The sequence below is a fragment of the Rhipicephalus microplus genome, chromosome 6, assembly GCF_043290135.1.
Source record: "Rhipicephalus microplus isolate Deutch F79 chromosome 6, USDA_Rmic, whole genome shotgun sequence".
NCBI lineage: Eukaryota > Metazoa > Arthropoda > Arachnida > Ixodida > Ixodidae > Rhipicephalus > Rhipicephalus microplus.
In genome coordinates, this window is record NC_134705.1 from 90,846,752 (window position 1) to 90,866,120 (window position 19,369).

General features: G+C 50.1%; 2 pseudogenes; both read right to left on the minus strand.

Annotated features, from left to right (window-relative positions):
• Nucleotides 1-6,351: 6,351 nt before the first annotated feature.
• Nucleotides 6,352-14,809, minus strand: LOC142765369 (uncharacterized; annotated as a pseudogene).
• Nucleotides 14,810-17,376: 2,567 nt separating this feature from the next.
• LOC142765943 (uncharacterized) lies at nucleotides 17,377-19,016 on the minus strand (annotated as a pseudogene).
• Between the last annotated feature and the right edge of the window lie 353 nt (nucleotides 19,017-19,369).

Genomic DNA, 19,369 nt, shown 5'->3' on the forward strand with positions numbered 1-19,369 from the left:
GCTCGCTGTAACGAAGCGGAAACGTGTTATTTGGAATGTACCAAGGACTGGAGCTAGTAAAGGTTGTATCTGTTCGCGAATCCCGGTGTACACAAAGGCGGTGTGCTTGTAGACCAGAACTATGTCAACTGCAAGACGGGTACCCCTGTACTGCCGTAACGTATTGACAAATAACGTAACTTGAGAATGGTACAGAAGGCATGATACCGGTGGAAGTGTGAGGTTAGGTAGGTGCCTCGCCGTGGTGGTATAGTAGCTAAGATACTCGGCTGGGGACACGCAGGTCGTGGGATCAAATCCTGGCGGCGGCGGCTGCATTTTCGATGGAGGTGAAAATGCTGTAGGCCCATGTGCTCAGATTTGGGTGCACGTTAAAGAACCCCAGGTGGTCAAACTTTCCGGAGTCATTCACTACAGCGTCTCAAATAATGATATGGTGGTTTTGAGACGTTAAACCCCACGTATCAATCATCAAATCAATCGAGGTTAAATAGATCATAGGGGAGAGGCAAATTTGAATCGACGTAAGTCTGAAAAACAGAATGTATAGGAATCTACCGATGTAAGAACGTAATGCCACCTCATTCATGTCGTGTTTGCTGCCACGTTGACCCAGAATGTTTTATTAACGGGATTAAATGCGTTTTAAGTAGCGCAGCGGGGAAGACTTTAGTACGACAGCTTTAATTGTCTCTCTAGGCAAGAAGTACGTCTTACAGCCCGCGTAAAGTGAGTAGTCTCGACTACCAAACTCACTTATGAGTCGACTCACACGGACTGATTCAGACCCAGATCGTGCCGTTAGTCTCTGACTGAGTCCAGATTATAGTAATATTTTGGTGAGTTTGAGTCCTAATGAGTCTGACTCAGGAATCTTTCGGTGAGTCGGAGTCCAAGTGAATCCAAAGCGCAATATAGACTTGATAAGTGAGTCCGAATCACTTCTTCTTTTTCTTGACGACATAAGGTCCTGTTTATTTATCTTCAGCATTGCTATCCCCCTGATTTAGATTAGCGTTTATACTCGCGTCTGTACTCAGGCGTAAGGCAAGGCAGTGTCATTCATGAACCATTTGAATATTTTATTGATTAGCACAGCGATATTCGAAGAAGGTTGACTTGATCTCCCTCCTCCTGCCCCTGTGCCAGTTCCTCCAGAGAAGTTCTTGATAGATTACCTTATGCTGTCAACTCTTTCAAGAAAAAATTACCTCGGTGGTTTGCGAGCATTCTTGACTCATATTCGAAAGCACAACTTTACAGGGTACCACGAAGAGCACAACTTACTTGTGATAGCTATGTTGAACACCGCGATCATAAACAGCATTAACACCATGATCTAAAAAATTGCAGATCCCACGTACAGTGGGAATCGATGATATGCGAAGCACGAATCGGAAATGTTGGTATGCCACTTTAATATCAGCACAACGTTATGAGGTGGAGGTAAATGACGCCGTACATGACTTCCGTGTCACAATTATCATGTTTGGATGTAGCATCGTCATCTATTCTTGCCACGTGATACCAAATTTAGTGTATGTGGAGCTAGCGAAACGGCCGCGAGCACGCTATGGGCGTGGTATGAAGTCATGTTCTTACATGACACGCGTGTCAGGATTATGATGTGTGCACCAGTCATAAATTTCGTCATCGATGGACGTCACATGACACAAAATTTGGTACATGTGGTTGTAGCGTTGACGCGCGCGCACGCTGGGCACAGCGATGTAACGTTAGAAAAACGCGAGCATTCTATTGTCTGACGCCAGGCGCGACCAGCGTAAGTCGGCGCGGCCCGACGGCAACTGGCGCGAAATCCCACATGCTGCAGTTCGCGTCGATGCGCTCCCTCTTTTCGTGACGGAGGGACGCCAGACGCGTTGAAACGCGAATGCGTCAAAGCTACGCGAGCATAAGGATAAGCTGCGAGTATAAGCAGGGCAGGCGCCTGGCATGGCAACGCCGGCGTGACGCGACGAAATGAGCGCCGGCGAGCACGCGCACCACGTCACGACGAAATGCACTGGCGCCGTGACTGTAGCACGTAGTCATTTTCTCATATGGCACGCATCTCATGATTATCATGTTACACCAGGGACATACCTTCGTCATCCATTGGCGTCAGGTAATACCAAATTTGGCATATGTGAAGTTTGCGAAATGGCCGCAAGTGCACTATGAGCGTGGCATGTAGTCATGTGGTTACATGACACGCATCTCATAATTATCATGTTTTCACCAGTCACACACCGTCGTCATCCATTCACGTCACGTAACATCGAATTTGGTACACGCGAGGCTAGCGAAACGGCCGCGAGCACATCATGAGCGTGGCATGTAGTCATGTTGTTACATGACACGCATCTCATTATTATCATGTTTGCACCAGTCACACACCGTCGTCATCCATTCACGTCACGTAACATCGCATTTGGTACACGTGAAGCGAGCGAAACGGCCGCGAGCGCATCATGAGCGTGGCATGTAGTCATGTTGTTACATGACACGCATCTCATTATTATCATGTTTTCACCAGTCACACACCGTCGTCATCTATTCACGTCACGTAACATCGAATTTGGTACACGTGAAGCTAGCGAAACGGCCGCGAGCACATCATGAGCATGGCATGTAGTCATGTTGTTACATGACACGCATCTCATTATTATCATGTTTGCACCAGTCACACACCGTCGTCATCCATTCACGTCACGTAACATCGAATTTGGTACAAGTGAAGCGAGCGAAACGGCCGCGAGCGCATCATGAGCGTGGCATGTAGTCATGTTGTTACATGACACGCATCTCATTATTATCATGTTTTCACCAGTCACACACCGTCGTCATCTATTCACGTCACGTAACATCGAATTTGGTACACGTGAAGCTAGCGAAACGGCCGCGAGTGCATCATAAGCGTGGCATGTAGTCATGTTGTTACATGACACGCATCTCATAATTATCATGTTTGCACCAGTCACACACCGTCGTCATCCATTCACGTCAAGTAACATCGAATTTGGTACACGTGAAGCTAGCGAAACGGCCGCGAGTGCATCATAAGCGTGGCATGTAGTCATGTTGTTACATGACACGCATCTCATTATTATCATGTTTTCACCAGTCACACACCGTCGTCATCTATTCACGTCAAGTAACATCGAATTTGGTACACGTGAAGCTAGCGAAACGGCCGCGAGTGCATCATAAGCGTGGCATGTAGTCATGTTTTACATGACACGCATCTCATTATTATCATGTTTGCACCAGTCACACACCGTCGTCATCCATTCACGTCACGTAACATCGAATTTGGTACAAGTGAAGCGAGCGAAACGGCCGCGAGCGCATCATGAGCGTGGCATGTAGTCATGTTGTTACATGACACGCATCTCATTATTATCATGTTTTCACCAGTCACACACCGTCGTCATCTATTCACGTCACGTAACATCGAATTTGGTACACGTGAAGCTAGCGAAACGGCCGCGAGTGCATCATAAGCGTGGCATGTAGTCATGTTGTTACATGACACGCATCTCATAATTATCATGTTTGCACCAGTCACACACCGTCGTCATCCATTCACGTCAAGTAACATCGAATTTGGTACACGTGAAGCTAGCGAAACCGCCGCGAGTGCATCATAAGCGTGGCATGTAGTCATGTTTTACATGACACGCATCTGATGATTATCATGTTTGCACCAGTCACATACCGTCGTCATCCATTCACGTCACGTAACATCGAATTTGGTACACGTGAAGCTAGCGAAACGGCCGCGAGTGCATCATAAGCGTGGCATGTAGTCATGTTTTACATGACACGCATCTCATGATTATCATGTTTGCACCAGTCATATACCGTCGTCATCTATTCACGTCACGTAATATTGAATTTGGTACCCGTGAAGCTAGCGAAACGGCCGCGAGCGCATCATGAGCGCGGCATGTAGTCATGTTGTTACATGACACGCATATCATGGATGTTTGCACCAGTCACATTTCTTGGTCATCTATTCACGTACCGTAATACCAAATTTGGTATATGTGAGACTAGCGAAACGGCCGCGAGAGCATCATGAGCGTGGCATGTGGTCATGTTGTTACGTCACACGCATGTCATGATTTTCACATAAGGGTCTGTCACTTGCGTTCGCCATGCAATCATGTCATACCATACCAGTTTTGCCACATGCCATGTGAAAGAAACCACCGCAAGAGCTGCAGGACCATGAAATGTAAAGCATGACATTCATAACATACATGTCATGATTTTCATGTTATAACTAGTCAGATATGTTCTTCATGATTTCATGTTATGCCACACCAAGTTTGGTATTTATACCATTATCGAAACGGCCAGGAGAGTTAAAAGTCGTAGGCGGCTAGATAGATAGACAGACAGATAGATAGATAGATAGATAGATAGATAGATAGATAGATAGATAGATAGATAGATAGATAGATAGATAGATAGATAGATAGATAGATAGATACGCTCAAAGTCGCCGATGTTCACTAAAAATGCTTTGCATTTAAGAGTAGTTAACGATTTAAGGTACTTAGTACTCTATTATGGGAAAGTTTAACACCGTCCCATGGAGCTGACAGACCGGGGGGGGGGGGGGGGGATTTGGAAAAGGGGTAACGCTTTAGATTACGGGGAGGGCTTTAAGCCGTCCCGGGGGCCCTACCCACCACAACATGCAGGACAACCACCACTCCAGGATGCATCGCCATTACGTAGTTTAGAGAGGCCTGTTGTTGGGGGAAGAAGGTCCTGGACATCATTAATTCTGACCTTTTATTTTTTTCTGGCTGAGAGCGTTTTATTTTTTTTATTTTTTTTTTGCGTCACGTTCTGTCATATGCTTTGATTGGTGGGTGCTTAAAAGTCGATATTCGCACAGTATTGCTGCTTTTTATTTTTTTTCTGGTAATGGTACTACTGGTAACCTTTTTTTCCTTAGCGAATTTAGGCGACTTTGACCCTGTCAAGCTATCTATCTAGCCACGTACGACTTTTAGCTCTTCCGGCCGTTTCGATAATGGTATCGATGCCAAACTTGGTAAGGCATAACAGGACTGTACGAAGAACATATCTGACAAGTCATAACATGAAAATCATGACGTGGATATCATGAATGTCGTAATTTACATTTCATGGTCCTGCAGCTCTTGCACATCGCACACATGGCATGTCCCAAAACTGGTATGGTATAGCATGATTGCATGGCGAACACAAGCGACCAACCCTAACATAAAATCATGACATCCGTGTCACGTAACAACATGACTACATGCCACGCTCATGATGCGCACGTGGCCATTTCGCTAGCGTCACATATGCCAAATTTGGTGTTACGGTACATGAATGGATGACGAAGGTATGTGCCTGGTGCAAACATGATAATCACGAGACGCGTGTCATGTAACAACGTGACTACATGCTACGCTCACGATGCGCTGGCTGCCGCTTCGCTTATACCAAATTTGATATTACGGGACGTGAATGAACGACATAGGTAAATGACACATACAAACATGATAATTACGACATGCGCTTCATGTAACAACATGACTACATGCCACACTCATGAAGCGCTCACGGCTGTTTCGCTAGCTTCAAATATGTCAAATTTGGTATTACGTGACATCAATGGATGACGAAGGTATGTGGCTGATGAAAACGTGATAATCATGAGATTCGTGTCATGTCAGAACATGACTACATGCCACAGCCAAAGCGCCAATAAATTTCAACGTGACGCGGTGCGCGTGCTCACTGGCGTTCATTTCGTTGGGTCACGCCAGGCAGCGGTCCTACCATATACTCGCTGCACGCGCGCCGCGCTGCGTTGCTTTGACGCTTGCGCGTCTCAGCACGTACGGCGTTCGTCCGTGACGAAAAGACGGAGACGCAGTGTTGTCTGGGTAATGCATCGGCGCGAAATGCAGCATGTCGCATTTCGCGCCGGTTGCCGTCGGGCCACGCCGACGAACGCTGGCCGCGCCTGGCGTCAGATTATAGAGTGCTCGCGTTTTGGTAACGTAGCGTCGCTGTGCCCAGCGTGCGCGCGCGTCACCGCTACATTGGAGTAAATTGGGGCCTTCATGATGCGCTCGTGGCCGTTTTGCTAGCTCCACTTATACCAAATTTCGTGTTACGTCCGTGACATCTATGGATGACGAAGGTATATGACTGGTGCAAACATGATAACCCTGACACGCGTGTCATGTAAGAACATGGCAACACACTACGCTCATAGCGTTCTCACAGTCGTTTCGCTAGCTCCACATATATTAAATTTCGTGTCACGTGACGTGAATAGGTTAAGAAGGTAAATGACACATTCAAACATGACAATCTTAACACGAAAGTCTTGTACGGCATCATTTACTTCCACCTCATAACACTGTGGTCATTTTAAAGTGTCATATATGCTTTGCATATCATTGACTCCTATTGCACGTGGGATCTGCCAAGTTATGCTTACAGATGTTTTGGTTTGTTCACATCAGCTGTGCAGGTGCTGCTGTAGAGTACATTCTAGGCACTATAGTGTTACTACAGAGTAATGAGCGGTTCAGCGAACGAGCAGAACGCAAACTGCGCATGCGTGGCATGCTGAACGAGCCAGCGATTTTACGGAGAGAACCACTCGGCTGCTCATTTCGATCACAAAGCGTGCGCATGGCATCAGCGTGGGAGCGTTCTCTAGGGAAAGCCTCCACTCGATCGACAGTAGCTTCAAGTGTGTTTCACAGGTGGCGCAGCAATCCGCTCTGCTGTAATTTCCCTAGATGAAACAAGTTTCCTAGGTAGCGTCACTCATTGTTTTCAAGCAGTCCTCCTCACTCTCTCAATTACTCCTCTTTTTCTCTTTTATCCGCGTCTGGTGCATTCCTTGCACGTGATCTTGCAAATGGCTGGTGTGTTATCTATTAGTATGCAAAAGGTTCAAAACAAGCACGCATGCGCATATGGCTCCAGCCGGATTATTGTCGTGACCAAAGACGAAATCGTAACCAGGACATAAACTGAAGAGGAGGAGCGTTTCAGTTTGCGCGAGAGGGAGAGAGAGAAAACTTTATTATTTTATCATATACCGGGAGTAGGAGGGAGATGGGCCGATGCGGGCCACCCTTCACACACACTAGGTGGGCTCCTCGTTACAGAAGTCCATTGGCAGCCAACGGGACTCGAGCTCGGTTACCAGGACCTTCTGGCTCACCAGGTCGGAACATATGATCAGGGCTGCCTCCCAGTCCTCCCGGGTCAGGTTTGGTTTTGAGGTGAGGTGCGGAGTTGACTGGCATGTCCACAACACGTAGAATATGTCAGAGGACTTTTTTGCACAGTGCGGACATTTTTCTGTACACGCAGGATCAAGATATTTCAAAACTGCCGGGCACAGCAGTGTTTTGGTGTAAAGGTGGAGGAGTAAGCGTTCCTCTGCCTTTGTAAAGCCCTTACAGGGTTTATGATAAATCGCGTGGCCGAATTGATAGAATTCAGTAATTTCTTGAGATGTTAAGGTTGGATTAGGTTCGGGATCTATTCCGGCAAGGTCTGAAGGTGTTGCCCGGAGAGTGAGCGCGTGGGCGCCAGCGTCTGCCGTTTCATTGCCTTCGAGAGAGAGAGAGAGAGAGAGATTGACTTTATTTAAACATATCCTGAGGAGGCTGAGAAAGGGCCATTCGACCCTTAATTCAGCCTGGAGGCTCCGCCCAGGATGGCGCTGGCAGCCGAAGGCTTGTAGCGATGTCCCGGGCCCTCTGGACCGCCTGTAGTTGCAGCTTGTATTGATTGCTCTTGAGGGCTTCCTGCCAAGCCTCTTGGGTATTCAGTTGTGCTGCGCTATGGGTAGGGCACAGCCAGAGCATGTGTTCGAAATTGCAATAGGGATGGTTGCAAAGGGAGCATGTGGGTGGTGTGTTGGGGTCGACTCTGTGTAAGGTGGATGGTGTTATGTACGTACGTGTTTGCAATCTTCTGAGAGTTAGAACTTGTGCTTTGTTAAGTTTTGGGTGCGGTGCTGGGAAGGCACGTCTTTGTCCCCGGTAATGTGAAGTGATCTCGTGGTATGTGAGTGCTTTGTCCTGGCTGCAGAGAATCTCGTACTGCTCACTCATCGAGGGGTCGTTGTCCGCGGCGCGGCGTGTGAGCTCACGCGCCAGGCGGTTGGCCTCTTCGTTGGGATTGCAGTGGTCGAGTCCCGGTAACTGTCCCATGTAGGCTGGGAACAATTAAGGATACGCAGATTTGAGCTTTCTCTTCCTTAACAAGGGTTTCTTTGCTCTCGTACTCTCTTATTACGTTGACGGTGAGTTTTCCAGTGCTTCTAGCTACTAGGCCAGCCGCGAACGTTCGTGCCGCCGTCTTAGAGTCTGTGTATATTGTGGAGTAGGCTTGGCAGCTTTGCAATGCTAGCGCGATCGCCGTTTCCTCTGCTTCGTGGACATGGCTTCTTTGGACGGTTGCCGCGTTTATGAGGTTTCCGTCTATATCAACGACCGCTATGCCAAACGCCTCCCTGCCATAGTAGCGGGCGGCATCTACGAATAGCGCGTGCGTGTTGTGTTTTTTTGCCTTGTTTATGAGCGCCCTCGCTCTGTCTTTCCTTCGCCCTTTGGTGAACGTAGGGTGAACGTTGCGGGGGATTGGCTCAACCCTAATGTGTTTCCTCACGTCATTACCAAGTTGTGTTCTTTTATCTGGTTGAAAAATTGGGCAAATGCCTGCGTCTCGTTGGATGAGATGGCCTGCCTGCGTCAACGACAGGCGTGTGATCTGTGCCATTCTCTGTGCCTCAAAAATGTCTTCGACTGTGTTGTGCAGACCAAGTTTCTCGAGTTTCTCGTTGCTTGTGCTATTGGGCAAGCCAAGTGCCGTTTTCAGTCCCTTGCGAAGCATGGAGTCGACCTTTTTGATTTCAGCCTTCGTAAGTTTCAGAAACGGGAACGCGTATGCTACGTGACTTACGAGAAAGGCGTGATACGCCTTCATGATGTTGTCTTCTAGGAGGCCTGCTCTCTTGTTGGCGATTCTAGCAATGCCTCTTGAAAAATTGTTCGTGCTTTTTTCAAGACGCTTGAGTGCTTCTTTGTTGTGGCCCTCCTTGGCGCTTAACGTTAGCCCTAGTACTTTGACTGTATATACTTGCGGCATCGTTTGGTTGGTCTCAGCTTTGAGCACTACTTGCTGCTCCTCTTCGCCCGAATTTCGTCGAGGGTGAAAGAGCGTTAGAGTAGATTTAGTGGGGGACAGTGCGAGTCCAGTTGGCTTAAGAAATTCTTCAGTTGTAGTCAGTGCTTGTTGAAGAATTCCTTCCAAGGCACCATATGAGTGGCCACATGGGACCCATATGGTAATATCATCCGCGTATATGGCATGGTGCACGGATGGGATTTGAGCGAGCTTCTCCGACAACCTGTGCATCGCCACAATAAAGATCAATGGCGAGAGCACTGACCCTTGTGGGGTGCCAATATTTCCGAGTCGTTTGGGTTCGCCGCATTGCTCTCCTATGCGTATGGTGGCGGTTCGGTTCGCCAGAAAGCCTTTAATGTAGTTGTAGAATTTCTCGCCTAGGTTCATGTGCGATAATTCACCCAGTATGTGTTCATATTTTACGGTGTCAAATGCCTTGGCGAGGTCCAGGGCTAATATGGCTTTGGGCGTGTGAAAGAGGCCGTAACATATGTGTTCTCTTAACATCAACATGGCGTCCTGTGTGGACAGTGCCCTGCGGAAGCCAATAATGTTGTGTCGAAAGAGCCCATTGCTCTCAATGTGGTCCGTGATAAGGTTGAGTATTGCATGCTCAGCTACTTTTCCAACGCAAGATGTGAGTGATATGGGCCTTAGGTTTTCGATGCTCAGCGGTTTTCCAGGTTTCGGGATGAGCGAAACCTTGGCACTACGCCATTCTTTGGGCATGGTACCCGTTTCCCATGCCTCATTTATCTTCTTAGTAATGATTACAATTGCTTTATCGTCTAGATTCTGTAGCAGTTTATTGTCGATTCCATCTGGCCCTGGCGCCGATCTGCCATTGAGTTGTTGTAGAGCGTACCTTATTTCAGCTTCGCTGAATGGTTCGTCTAGCTTTTCTTGCGGTCGACCTCCATATGAGAGATTTTTGTTTTCCCAGGCTACTGATTTGCTTTCCAGTGGGAGATATTTTTGGCCTAGCGTTTTGAAAAGAGCTTGCGATCCACCACTATCCTGGGCGTGCTTGTGCACCAATCGTTCTATTTGCAGCTGGGTGCCACCCCTGGTGGGTTTGTCGCTGTCCGCCATAAGGTGTTTGAGCAGCCCCCATTTGCTTCCCTTCCTCATTTTGCCATCTGCTTTGTCACATGTGTTGTTCCACTGCTGGGCGCAGAGTGTTTTGGCGTGAGATTCGATTTCGCGGCCAAGGTCCACGATTTTTGTGCGTAAGTATCTGTTGAGCTTGTTTTTACGCCACGCTTCTTTTAGGTCATGCTTTTTCTGCAGCAAACTGGCCAGGTGAGAGTCCATTGCCTGGATGGATTCATCAGTCTCGACTTCTTTGGTGGCCTCATTCGCTGCCATTTTTAATTCATTTAAGAGGGCTTCATATGATAGTTCTGTATTGCCCTTCTGCTCCCGTATTTTACGGAACTGGTCCCAGTCTGTGATTTTGAATTTTCTTGGCGCTTTCGCCTCGTTCTCAACGGTAATTTCCAGGATGCAGTGGTCGCTACCTAGGTCTTCGGCGAGGTTATCCCAGGTAGCTCTGACGTTCTTGGTGAAGGTTAAGTCCGGCATTGTGTCCCGCTGTACCGAATTACCTCTTGTTGAAGGGAGGGCAAGGTTGTTTATCAGCTGCAGGTCCAGCGCATTCGCGCTTTCTGCTAACTTGGTGCCTTTGCCTTCGCTTTTTAAGTATCCCTATTTGGTACTCCTGGCGTTAAAATCACCCGCTACTATGAGCGGATTGTCACCCGCCATTTTTACCGCCGAGGTAAGTAGTCTGTTGAAATCTCTTTTCTTATCTGATGGAGTACTGTAAACATTGAGTACAAAGATGCTTCTTTTAACGGCCCTGTGTGGTAAGATTTCTACCAGGACCGTTTCCAGGCCTTTTTTTTTGTATACGGGGGCGTCCCTTTCGGTGAGCATTACGTCCTTCCGGGTGAAGGTAGCCACTCCTCGCGTCTTGTTCTGCTCGGGGTGCAGGGTCGGCCTGGCTACCCTGTACCCCTGTATGCCAATGCTTTTAGCAGTTTTGCTTTCTCCACATTCCTGTAGCAATATTATATGCGGCTTTTTTTACATGCTAGCAATAGTTGTGTTAGTGCTGCTTTGCGTTTCTGAAGTGAGTTACAGTTCCACTGCCAGATCTTAATCTCGTTACGGTCAGCAGCCATTTTGGCTTGGTAGCTTGTGTGCGTCGCGGCTCGTTATTCCCGCGAGATTGCGTGCTTTGACTGGTCGGACTTTAGCTCTAGAAGTTATGCTCGGCACGCTTGCCGTAAGCGCTGGTTTGTCCGCGCTTAGCTTCTGAGGAGCACCTGCTACAGGTTGGTTGGCTGCCATCTTCTCCAGGCTCACGAGCCTCTGGTCACCTTTGTCAGTGTAAGTCTTAAAGGTTTCCATAAACTTGGCAAGCGTGTTCGCCAACGTATCAATTTTGTCGTTGAGCTTAGTTGTCGCGGACTCGACATTTCTCAGTGGGGCTTCTTTTTCTATCGAGACCATCTCGATCTCCTCCGTCATGTCGCTGTCGCTGTCTACGGCTTTGCGTTTGTGTGTGTTGTGGATCGTTTGTTGTGAGCGTGTTGTCGGTGGTGCCGGTGAGCTTGACAGATTAATTCCGTGGCAGCTCTCTATTCTAGCTATTGAGGCCCGGAGCTCTTCAAGTTCCTTCTTGAGGGCCCTGTTTTCTTGTTCAAGCGCTACAATACGAGAATCGGGAGCATGCTCTGGCTGTGCCTTACCTTTGGGCTGGCTACTTTTGCTTCGTGATTCACCTGCAACCCTGCTGGCCCAGGAGCCATTGTTCGGCTGCTGCTGCTGCGTGGCTGTTGGTGTCGTTCTCGATCAGGATCTGGAGCACTCCCGAGATGACAGGCGGTTGTCGGATCCCGACAAGGTCGAGGGGCGCCCTCCGGAACGAGAACGGTCTCTAGATCGAAAACGCCTTCTGGATCGGGAACGCGCTCTGGATCGGGATCTCCCCCTGGATGGAGATCGGTGATGGACGCTCGAGGCGTTCTCCCGTCCCGGCACCTGGTTGCGGCAGGGTTCCTTAAACGTGACAGATGTTGGTGCGTCTTGACGCTGTTGTGCTTGCCGCTCTTGCTTTCTGCGTCTTCTTCTCCTTCTCACTATGTATGGAATGTGGAAGCGTCTTTTGCATTCGCGATCTCCGGTGGGGTGATTTCCATCGCAAAGCTTCATTTCGGCTCGCAGTGATGCACGCCGTCTTCCTGTAGCGTTTCTCCGCAGTTGTGACATTTCTTGCTCGTTGTGTTTGTGTGCCGGCAAACATCGGCGTGATGACCGACTCCTCCGCACGTTCTGCAAACATCGACTTCTCGCTTGTAGAGCGAGCAGGGAACCATGGTGGTTCCGCATATCACTGTGCTCGGAACGCGCAACCCGTCAAAGAGGATTGCGACTACTTTGGTCTTTTTAATGCGTCTTGCCTCGATGGCAGTGGGATTTCGGTCGTGCACAATCAGGCGTTTGAGCGTTGCGTCGTCAAGGGAAAGGTCAATGTTCTTGATGACGCCCTTGCATGTATTATCGGGCGCGGCCACGTATGCGGCTACTTCGAACGAGCCTTGGTTTGTGTGCAGTTTCTGCACGTTCACGTATGATGTAGCATTATTTTGGTACGGCGTAAAAATAACAATGATGTTTTGCATATTGTTGGGGCAGATCGTGTCCTCCCGTGCTTGTTCGTCGGTGATCTGGGTGGCCATGATGACGGCTCTCGCCAGCAGAACGAGGTCGACTCGGGCTACGTCCAATGCTCCTCTGGGTCTCGTAATTACCCTGATCTGGTCCTTGGGTAGGCGGGGTAGCCTGGAAGCGGATACCACACGGTGTAGTGCCGATTGACTTTTTTTAAAGCCCCTGGGGTGCTTCGGCTGGTTGCTGTGCTTGACCGTACCAGTGGCTAGCTCCTCGTTCGGCGGAGTCGTCTGTCTTCGGCGTCCCATGGCGGTGGCCCATCCTGGTCCGTCGAAGATCTCCGCGCTTACTTCCATTCCCTCCACGGTTATCGTGGAAGGCATTTTCAGTGCCTGGTTGTCGGCTGCGACGTACGGAGGTTGATCCAGTAGCTGCCGCGTCTGGCTGAGCCCTTGGCTACGTGTAACGGCCGTACTCCTGAACGTTACTAGATACTTTTTTCGAAAAAAGTATCTAGTAACATTGGTACTCCTCGCCAACCCTAGGTGTGGTTAGGGTTAACGGGGACGCTCGCCGCGTCGCAACTTTAAAGTCCAAAAATATGTCTAAGAGTTCACTCACCGCCAAAAATGGCGTCTCCACTGAAACCGCAGAGCTTGCTTGTTCGAATAAGCACGAAGCCAAGTGATCTTGGAGCAAAGAAACGACCGAAAAAATTTAGAAAAGTGGGAGCCAACGTTTTCACGTCTGCGCTCCTCGACGCCACCTAGCGATCTCTCATTGCCTTCGAGGCCGGTGTGAGCTGGAGCCCATATGATGCTACGGGACGCGGGGGCCCCGACGTAATTGCTCATTTGTAAGATGTGGTACGCCACGTATGGGACGTATCCACGTTGAATATTTCTGCAGGCCCCTCTCGAGTCCGTAATGATGACGCACGAGTCCTGGTCTGCGGCAGCTAGCACAACGGCGACTACCTCCGCACGTGTTATGTCCTGTGCTCTGAATGTGAGACCATTCACCGCGATGTTTTGGTGGACGACTGCAGCCGTGTACCACCCTCCGCGATGAGGGCCGGAGGCGTCTACGTAAAATATGCCGTGTTTGTTCCAATAGCGGCAGGCTAGTGCCTCCGCCTGCGCAAGGCGCCTGCCATTGTGATCGTAACGTGTCATGTTGGCCGGAAGAGGGCGCATGTGCAGGGCGTATCTCAATACTTCTCGGATGCGTATTCGCTCTTCCTTCTCCCTTGGTGGTGGATGTGTAGTCGGGCTAATAGGCGGCGACCCAACGGAGTGTTCGAAAGTCTCGTGTATTGCTTGGTCAAGTGTGCCTCCCTGAGCTCTGCGAAAGTGTTTACCATCCCCAGGCCCAAAGGCGCTGGTTGGACGAGGTTATTGAGAGACCGAGGGCACGCTTTTACATCTTCCTGAGAATCACCTCAAGGGCGTTCTCGTCAAACTTGCGCAGGTGGAGGTAAGGAGCTGAGTAGAGGTCTCGAATGATTACGAATGCATGCGCCAGCTGCAAGGCATCTTTGCAACGTAACCCTCCGGGGTTGTTGGAAACCTGGGGGACCATACGGCCCACCTGGTCCGCCACCTTACGCAGTTTTGTCAATGTTGTATTGACTCGGCGATGTTTATGAATAAACAGACCCAGTACTCTAATTTCATTGTGTTCTGGGATTGGTTCACTTCTTAAGGACAGTTCAATTTTGGCAGTGCACTTTGCCGAGGGGCGTATGTGCACAAATTCCGATTTGGTCGGGGAGCATTGGAGGCCACAGCGGCGGCCGTAGGCGTCCATGATCTCCGCCGCTTGCTGCAGGTTGGCTACTAGGTCTCCTACCAATCCGTGTTTAGCCCAAAAGGTTATATCGTCGGCATACAGCGCGTGCTGTATGCCTTCAACATTATCCAGCTGAGTCGGGAGTTTCATCATAGCCAGATTAAACAAAACGGGTGAGAGGACCGCACCCTGTGGGGTGCCTCTCGTACCTAATCGATAGAGGCTGTGTTCTTCATCTTGTATTCGGATGTATGACTGTTGGTCAAAGAGGAATTGTCGAATGTATTGAAACATGTTGTGTCCACAGTTGGTTTAGGAAAGGTGCTTCAGTGTTATGTCATGTGTGACGTTGTCAAAGGCTTCCTTCAAATCAAGGGCGAGTACTGCCTTGTCATTAAGAGGGTATTCGACAGGATTTAGAATTTCACGGTCTCATTGAAGCAGGACATCATGTGCGGACCGGTGCGGGCGGAACCCGAACATTGTCTCGGCAAATATGTGTTGGTTTTACAAAAAATCGGACAATTAAGCGATCTCGCACTATAGTATCCATCAGCTTTTCCGCACAAGACGTGAGAGAGATGGGGCGAAGGTTGTCCGTGTTTATGGCTTTGCCGACTTTCGAAATGAAAGTGACCAGGGCGGTCTTCCATTCAATTGAAAGGGGTGCGCCACCAAGCCAGATTGAGTTTATGTACCCGAGGAGTGCGTCGTAGGCCGGGTCGGGAAGGTTGGCCCAGTAATTTCATTGTTACTTTGTCTCTCCCCGGCGCCGTTCCTCGCTTCATTTAAGTCGGGGCTTCAGGTCATGGAGCTGGAACGCTTGATCTAGCTCCGCGTTCTCCGAACCCGCATACGAGTGCGCTGGCTCTTAGATGTCACGTCGGACACAGAGCTACTGATCGCGTAGTTTGCATGCTGATTTTGAGGTGTCTCTGTCGCAGGCATAGATCGCCCATTGGAGATGTTTTTGTGTCTCGGCTCTAGTTTGTGTCGGATCAATCAAGGCGCGAAAGGGACGCCAAGTGTTCCGGCTGGACATTTGTATAGCAGCCGTGTTGCATCGGTCTACCCAATTTGAGTCGGCGAGCTGGGCCGCGTACTCTGCCGCTCGAAGCTCGGGAATGCGAATTTTGAATTTCGGATTGTGTTTTTTTCCGTGCCATCTGCGGACGAGGCTGTGCCACGCCTCCCAGAGGTGAAGGAAGTGATTGTACACCTAGGGCGTAGCCTCTGAGAGTTTAACTTGAGTTTTCGTCGAACTAACGTGTGTGACTAATTCTTTTGATCATGCGTGGTAACCTGTTTCGCGAGTAGTGGCCAGATTAGGGTAGGTTTTCCGAAACTATGTCCAGTCGGGTATGCGGGTTTGAGCATAGGGTCTTGCCATTGGTTAGGTTGTGATGGAGATTTTGAGTATGCAGTGGTCACTGCCAAGGGCTTCATCTGTGTTGGCCCAGATTGTATGTCTAATGTTTTTGGTGAAGGTAAGGTCCGGGCACGTGTCCCGAGTCATGGAGTTACCTACCCGCGTTGGATGTGCAGGGTCAGTGTGAAGAGTGAGGCCCAGCGTGGACACAAGTTCCGCCAGCTTGCGCCCACGCTTCTCATCACGCACATATCCCCATAGTGTGCTGCGAGGGTTGAAATCACCCTCGATCACCAGGGGATCCCTGCCGGCAGCCTTCAGGTCACGACTGAAGAGTGCTGCGAACGCTACACTTTTAAGTATGGGTGAACAATATATGTTAAGGATGTAAAGAGGCGCATCTTGTTTATTGAGTGGAAGAATTTTCACAATCATGTAGGAATACACAGTTTAAAGTTCCAAGTCGACAAGGTTAGCTGTATAATTTTTATGCACACAGACGCAGGAAGAAGGGTCCTACTGGAAAGTGATGTAATTTGTAAGGGTGGCGCCACTCCCTGGCTCCTGGAGGGCCCACCACCGGAAGTGAGTCAAGAGTTCATAGGGAAAGTCGTAGATGCACCTGCTTCGTGCGGGACCGAAAGCCTCGACAATTCCACTGAACAATGTTCATAGGGTTGGCCGAATTGGTTTTCGGAAAGCGCCTGACCTTGGGGCAGCTCGCCATGCTCGCCATGGTGAGTTAGACTGAGGTGAGATTGTTGTGCCGCTGCTCCGGAGCCAGCATTCGCAGTGAGAGAGGGGTCCTGAACACCGGAGAGCGAACAGCTGTCATAATCATCTATCTCAATGTTGCGTCTAGAAGTGTTAACTGAGCGGCCAGAAACGTCCTTGCAGGGACCGCCAGTCCAGCGCGAGGGGCGCGAGAAATGCGAAATTCGCTGGGCTATCACCGTGATGATTGTCTCCTGCAATTTGGACATGGCGGTGATCATTACTGATATTTGGTTTTCCATGGTGGCAAATCGGGTGTCTGTGATTCTGATACGGGCCTCGAAACGTGTGTCGAATGCGGGGTCCGCGCTTGTTGCCGCTTCTGGGGCCACGAGCTCACTTTTCATTACCTCAGCCGAAGGGCAGGAGGGGGTAGAAAGAAGCTGGTTGATTTTGGATTCTAACAGTGTAATTTTCTTTAGTAGCATCTCGTTTTGGGTCCTAAGTGCTACTATTTCATTTTGTTCCGCGCTCCGTGCCATTTGGAGGGGAGGGGGAAGGGAGGCACCAGAGGCAGCCCCACTCGGACTAATCACGGTGTTGACCTAGGCCCCAATCATGCCGTGCGCCTCCGTCGCTCGTTTCTCAGGGTAACCGTGTGGTTACTCCGTCCACGGACGCATTCCAACACCCCCAGAAGGTGGTACTGGTTTGTCACTTTTCGAGTTGTCCCGGCGAGGCTGGTCGCTGGGTAACCCGTGATGGTGGCTTGTCTTCTTGGGAGGAGGAGAAATGAACTTTATTATAAGAGACCAGCAAGTTTAGGTGGCCGGGCCTAAGCCTCCCATGAGGGAACGTCAAGTGCTTGCCTCGACGCTGCCTTACGGGCGTGCTGGGTCACCCAGGTTTGGTCGTAAAGAGCGGGGCTCCGCAGAGCCTCATGGAGCTTTGACGAAAGTGTCATGGTTAGTGTGTCTGCAATGTGCCGGGCAATCCCACAGCATGTGCGGAAGCGTAGCCGGGTGAGTGCCGCAGCACCGGCAGTGGGAGGTTGTGTACAAGTCCGGGAATATGAGGTGAAAGCGGGCAGGTGAGGGATACGTGTTTGTTTGAAGTAGACGCAAAGTGGTGGCCTGTGCCCGGTTGAGCTTGGGGTGAGGTGGGGGAAAGGCTCGCCGTCTGAGGTAAAAGTTCCTAACCAGATCATTGTAGGTAGTGAGGTTGTCTTCTTTGGTGCCGGTTTCTTTTTCCTTCTTTTGGGGAGGTCATCTTCGGTGTTCGGAACTTCGCCGCACATTTGCAGGAGTTAGTGTCATGGGTGCCACCACACACGGAACACCGAGGAACACATACGTGAGGGGCCCGCACCTTCTCCACTAGCGGAGCATGAAGTCCGCAGAGTTAACATGTGTTCGGCTGCAGATTTGAGCATGCATCCGTGCGATGCCTGACGGCTCCACATCAGCTGCAGGCCGGGATAGTTTTGTAGTAGTTCTGCATGGAGACGACCATATTGTCATAGTGCACGTAACGTGGCTTCACCTTACCCGCGAAGGTGATGCGTGCCTTGTTGGTTGGCCCGAATTTCTGGATTTCCGCGATGGATTTCCGCGATGGTGCCGGCACGCTGGCAGACTCGATGTTGAAGAGTTTTCGTGGTGTCCGTGTTGTGGACCACGATCACTCCGTGGCATATGTTGCCGCCATCTTGCTTTAGGTAACCCTGGAGCAGGACTGACCCTTTCTCCGAATTCACTGCTAAGTACCCCATGAGCAGGTTCGCCGTCTCGATGTCCGGGGTAGGCGCGACAATGATGTTTTGGTCCCACGATGGCAGCATGGCGATTTGGCGGGCTCGCTCCGGCCCGAGGTATGCCGAGATGGCAGTGCCGTAGCGGGTTTCCGTGAACGCGTCGAGAAAAGAAACGCGTTCTCTGGGTTCGATTACTATAACGTAGCCTTCGGGAGCAGGTTTCAGCATTGGACGCGGCTTCCACGTGGTGGATGTCTTGCCTTTGCGTCCCGTGGCGAGCGTCGTGGGAGCGTTCGTGTTGTCGACCGACACGCCGGCGGCCGGAGCGGCATCACACGCTGTCGTCTTGGCTTTGTTTCGGGAGCGGCGTTCCGCAACTTGAATCAAGCCTTGGCACAAAATTTTCGGCGAAATTGTCGAACTTTGGTCACTGTTGGTGGGGACTGAGGTCCATGCCGTCACCTCGGGGTCATATCCACGTAGTTGAAGCGCGGGTCAACCATGTTTGAGCCAAATAGCCTATTCCACCGGTCCGAGCACCGTTGTCGCTGACCACGGCGCCTCCGTGGTCGGCAGACAAACGGCCGTAAACTTGGAAGGAAATGGCATGCATCCGAAATGGCCCACCTGGACGAAGTGAGTATCCAGCCGCTTGGTGTAATCACTCGTCACAACGTCACGCCCTGTGGTCACTGACAGGATCCAGCAAGAAGCGCGTTAACTCTGTCACAGCATGAACAAAACACATTCGGAGAACTGGATGAACTACGATGAACGACGCAAGATGCCGTGGCTAGTGGTGTAAAATATACAACTGCACAATGTTGTGAGGTGAGAAAGACACA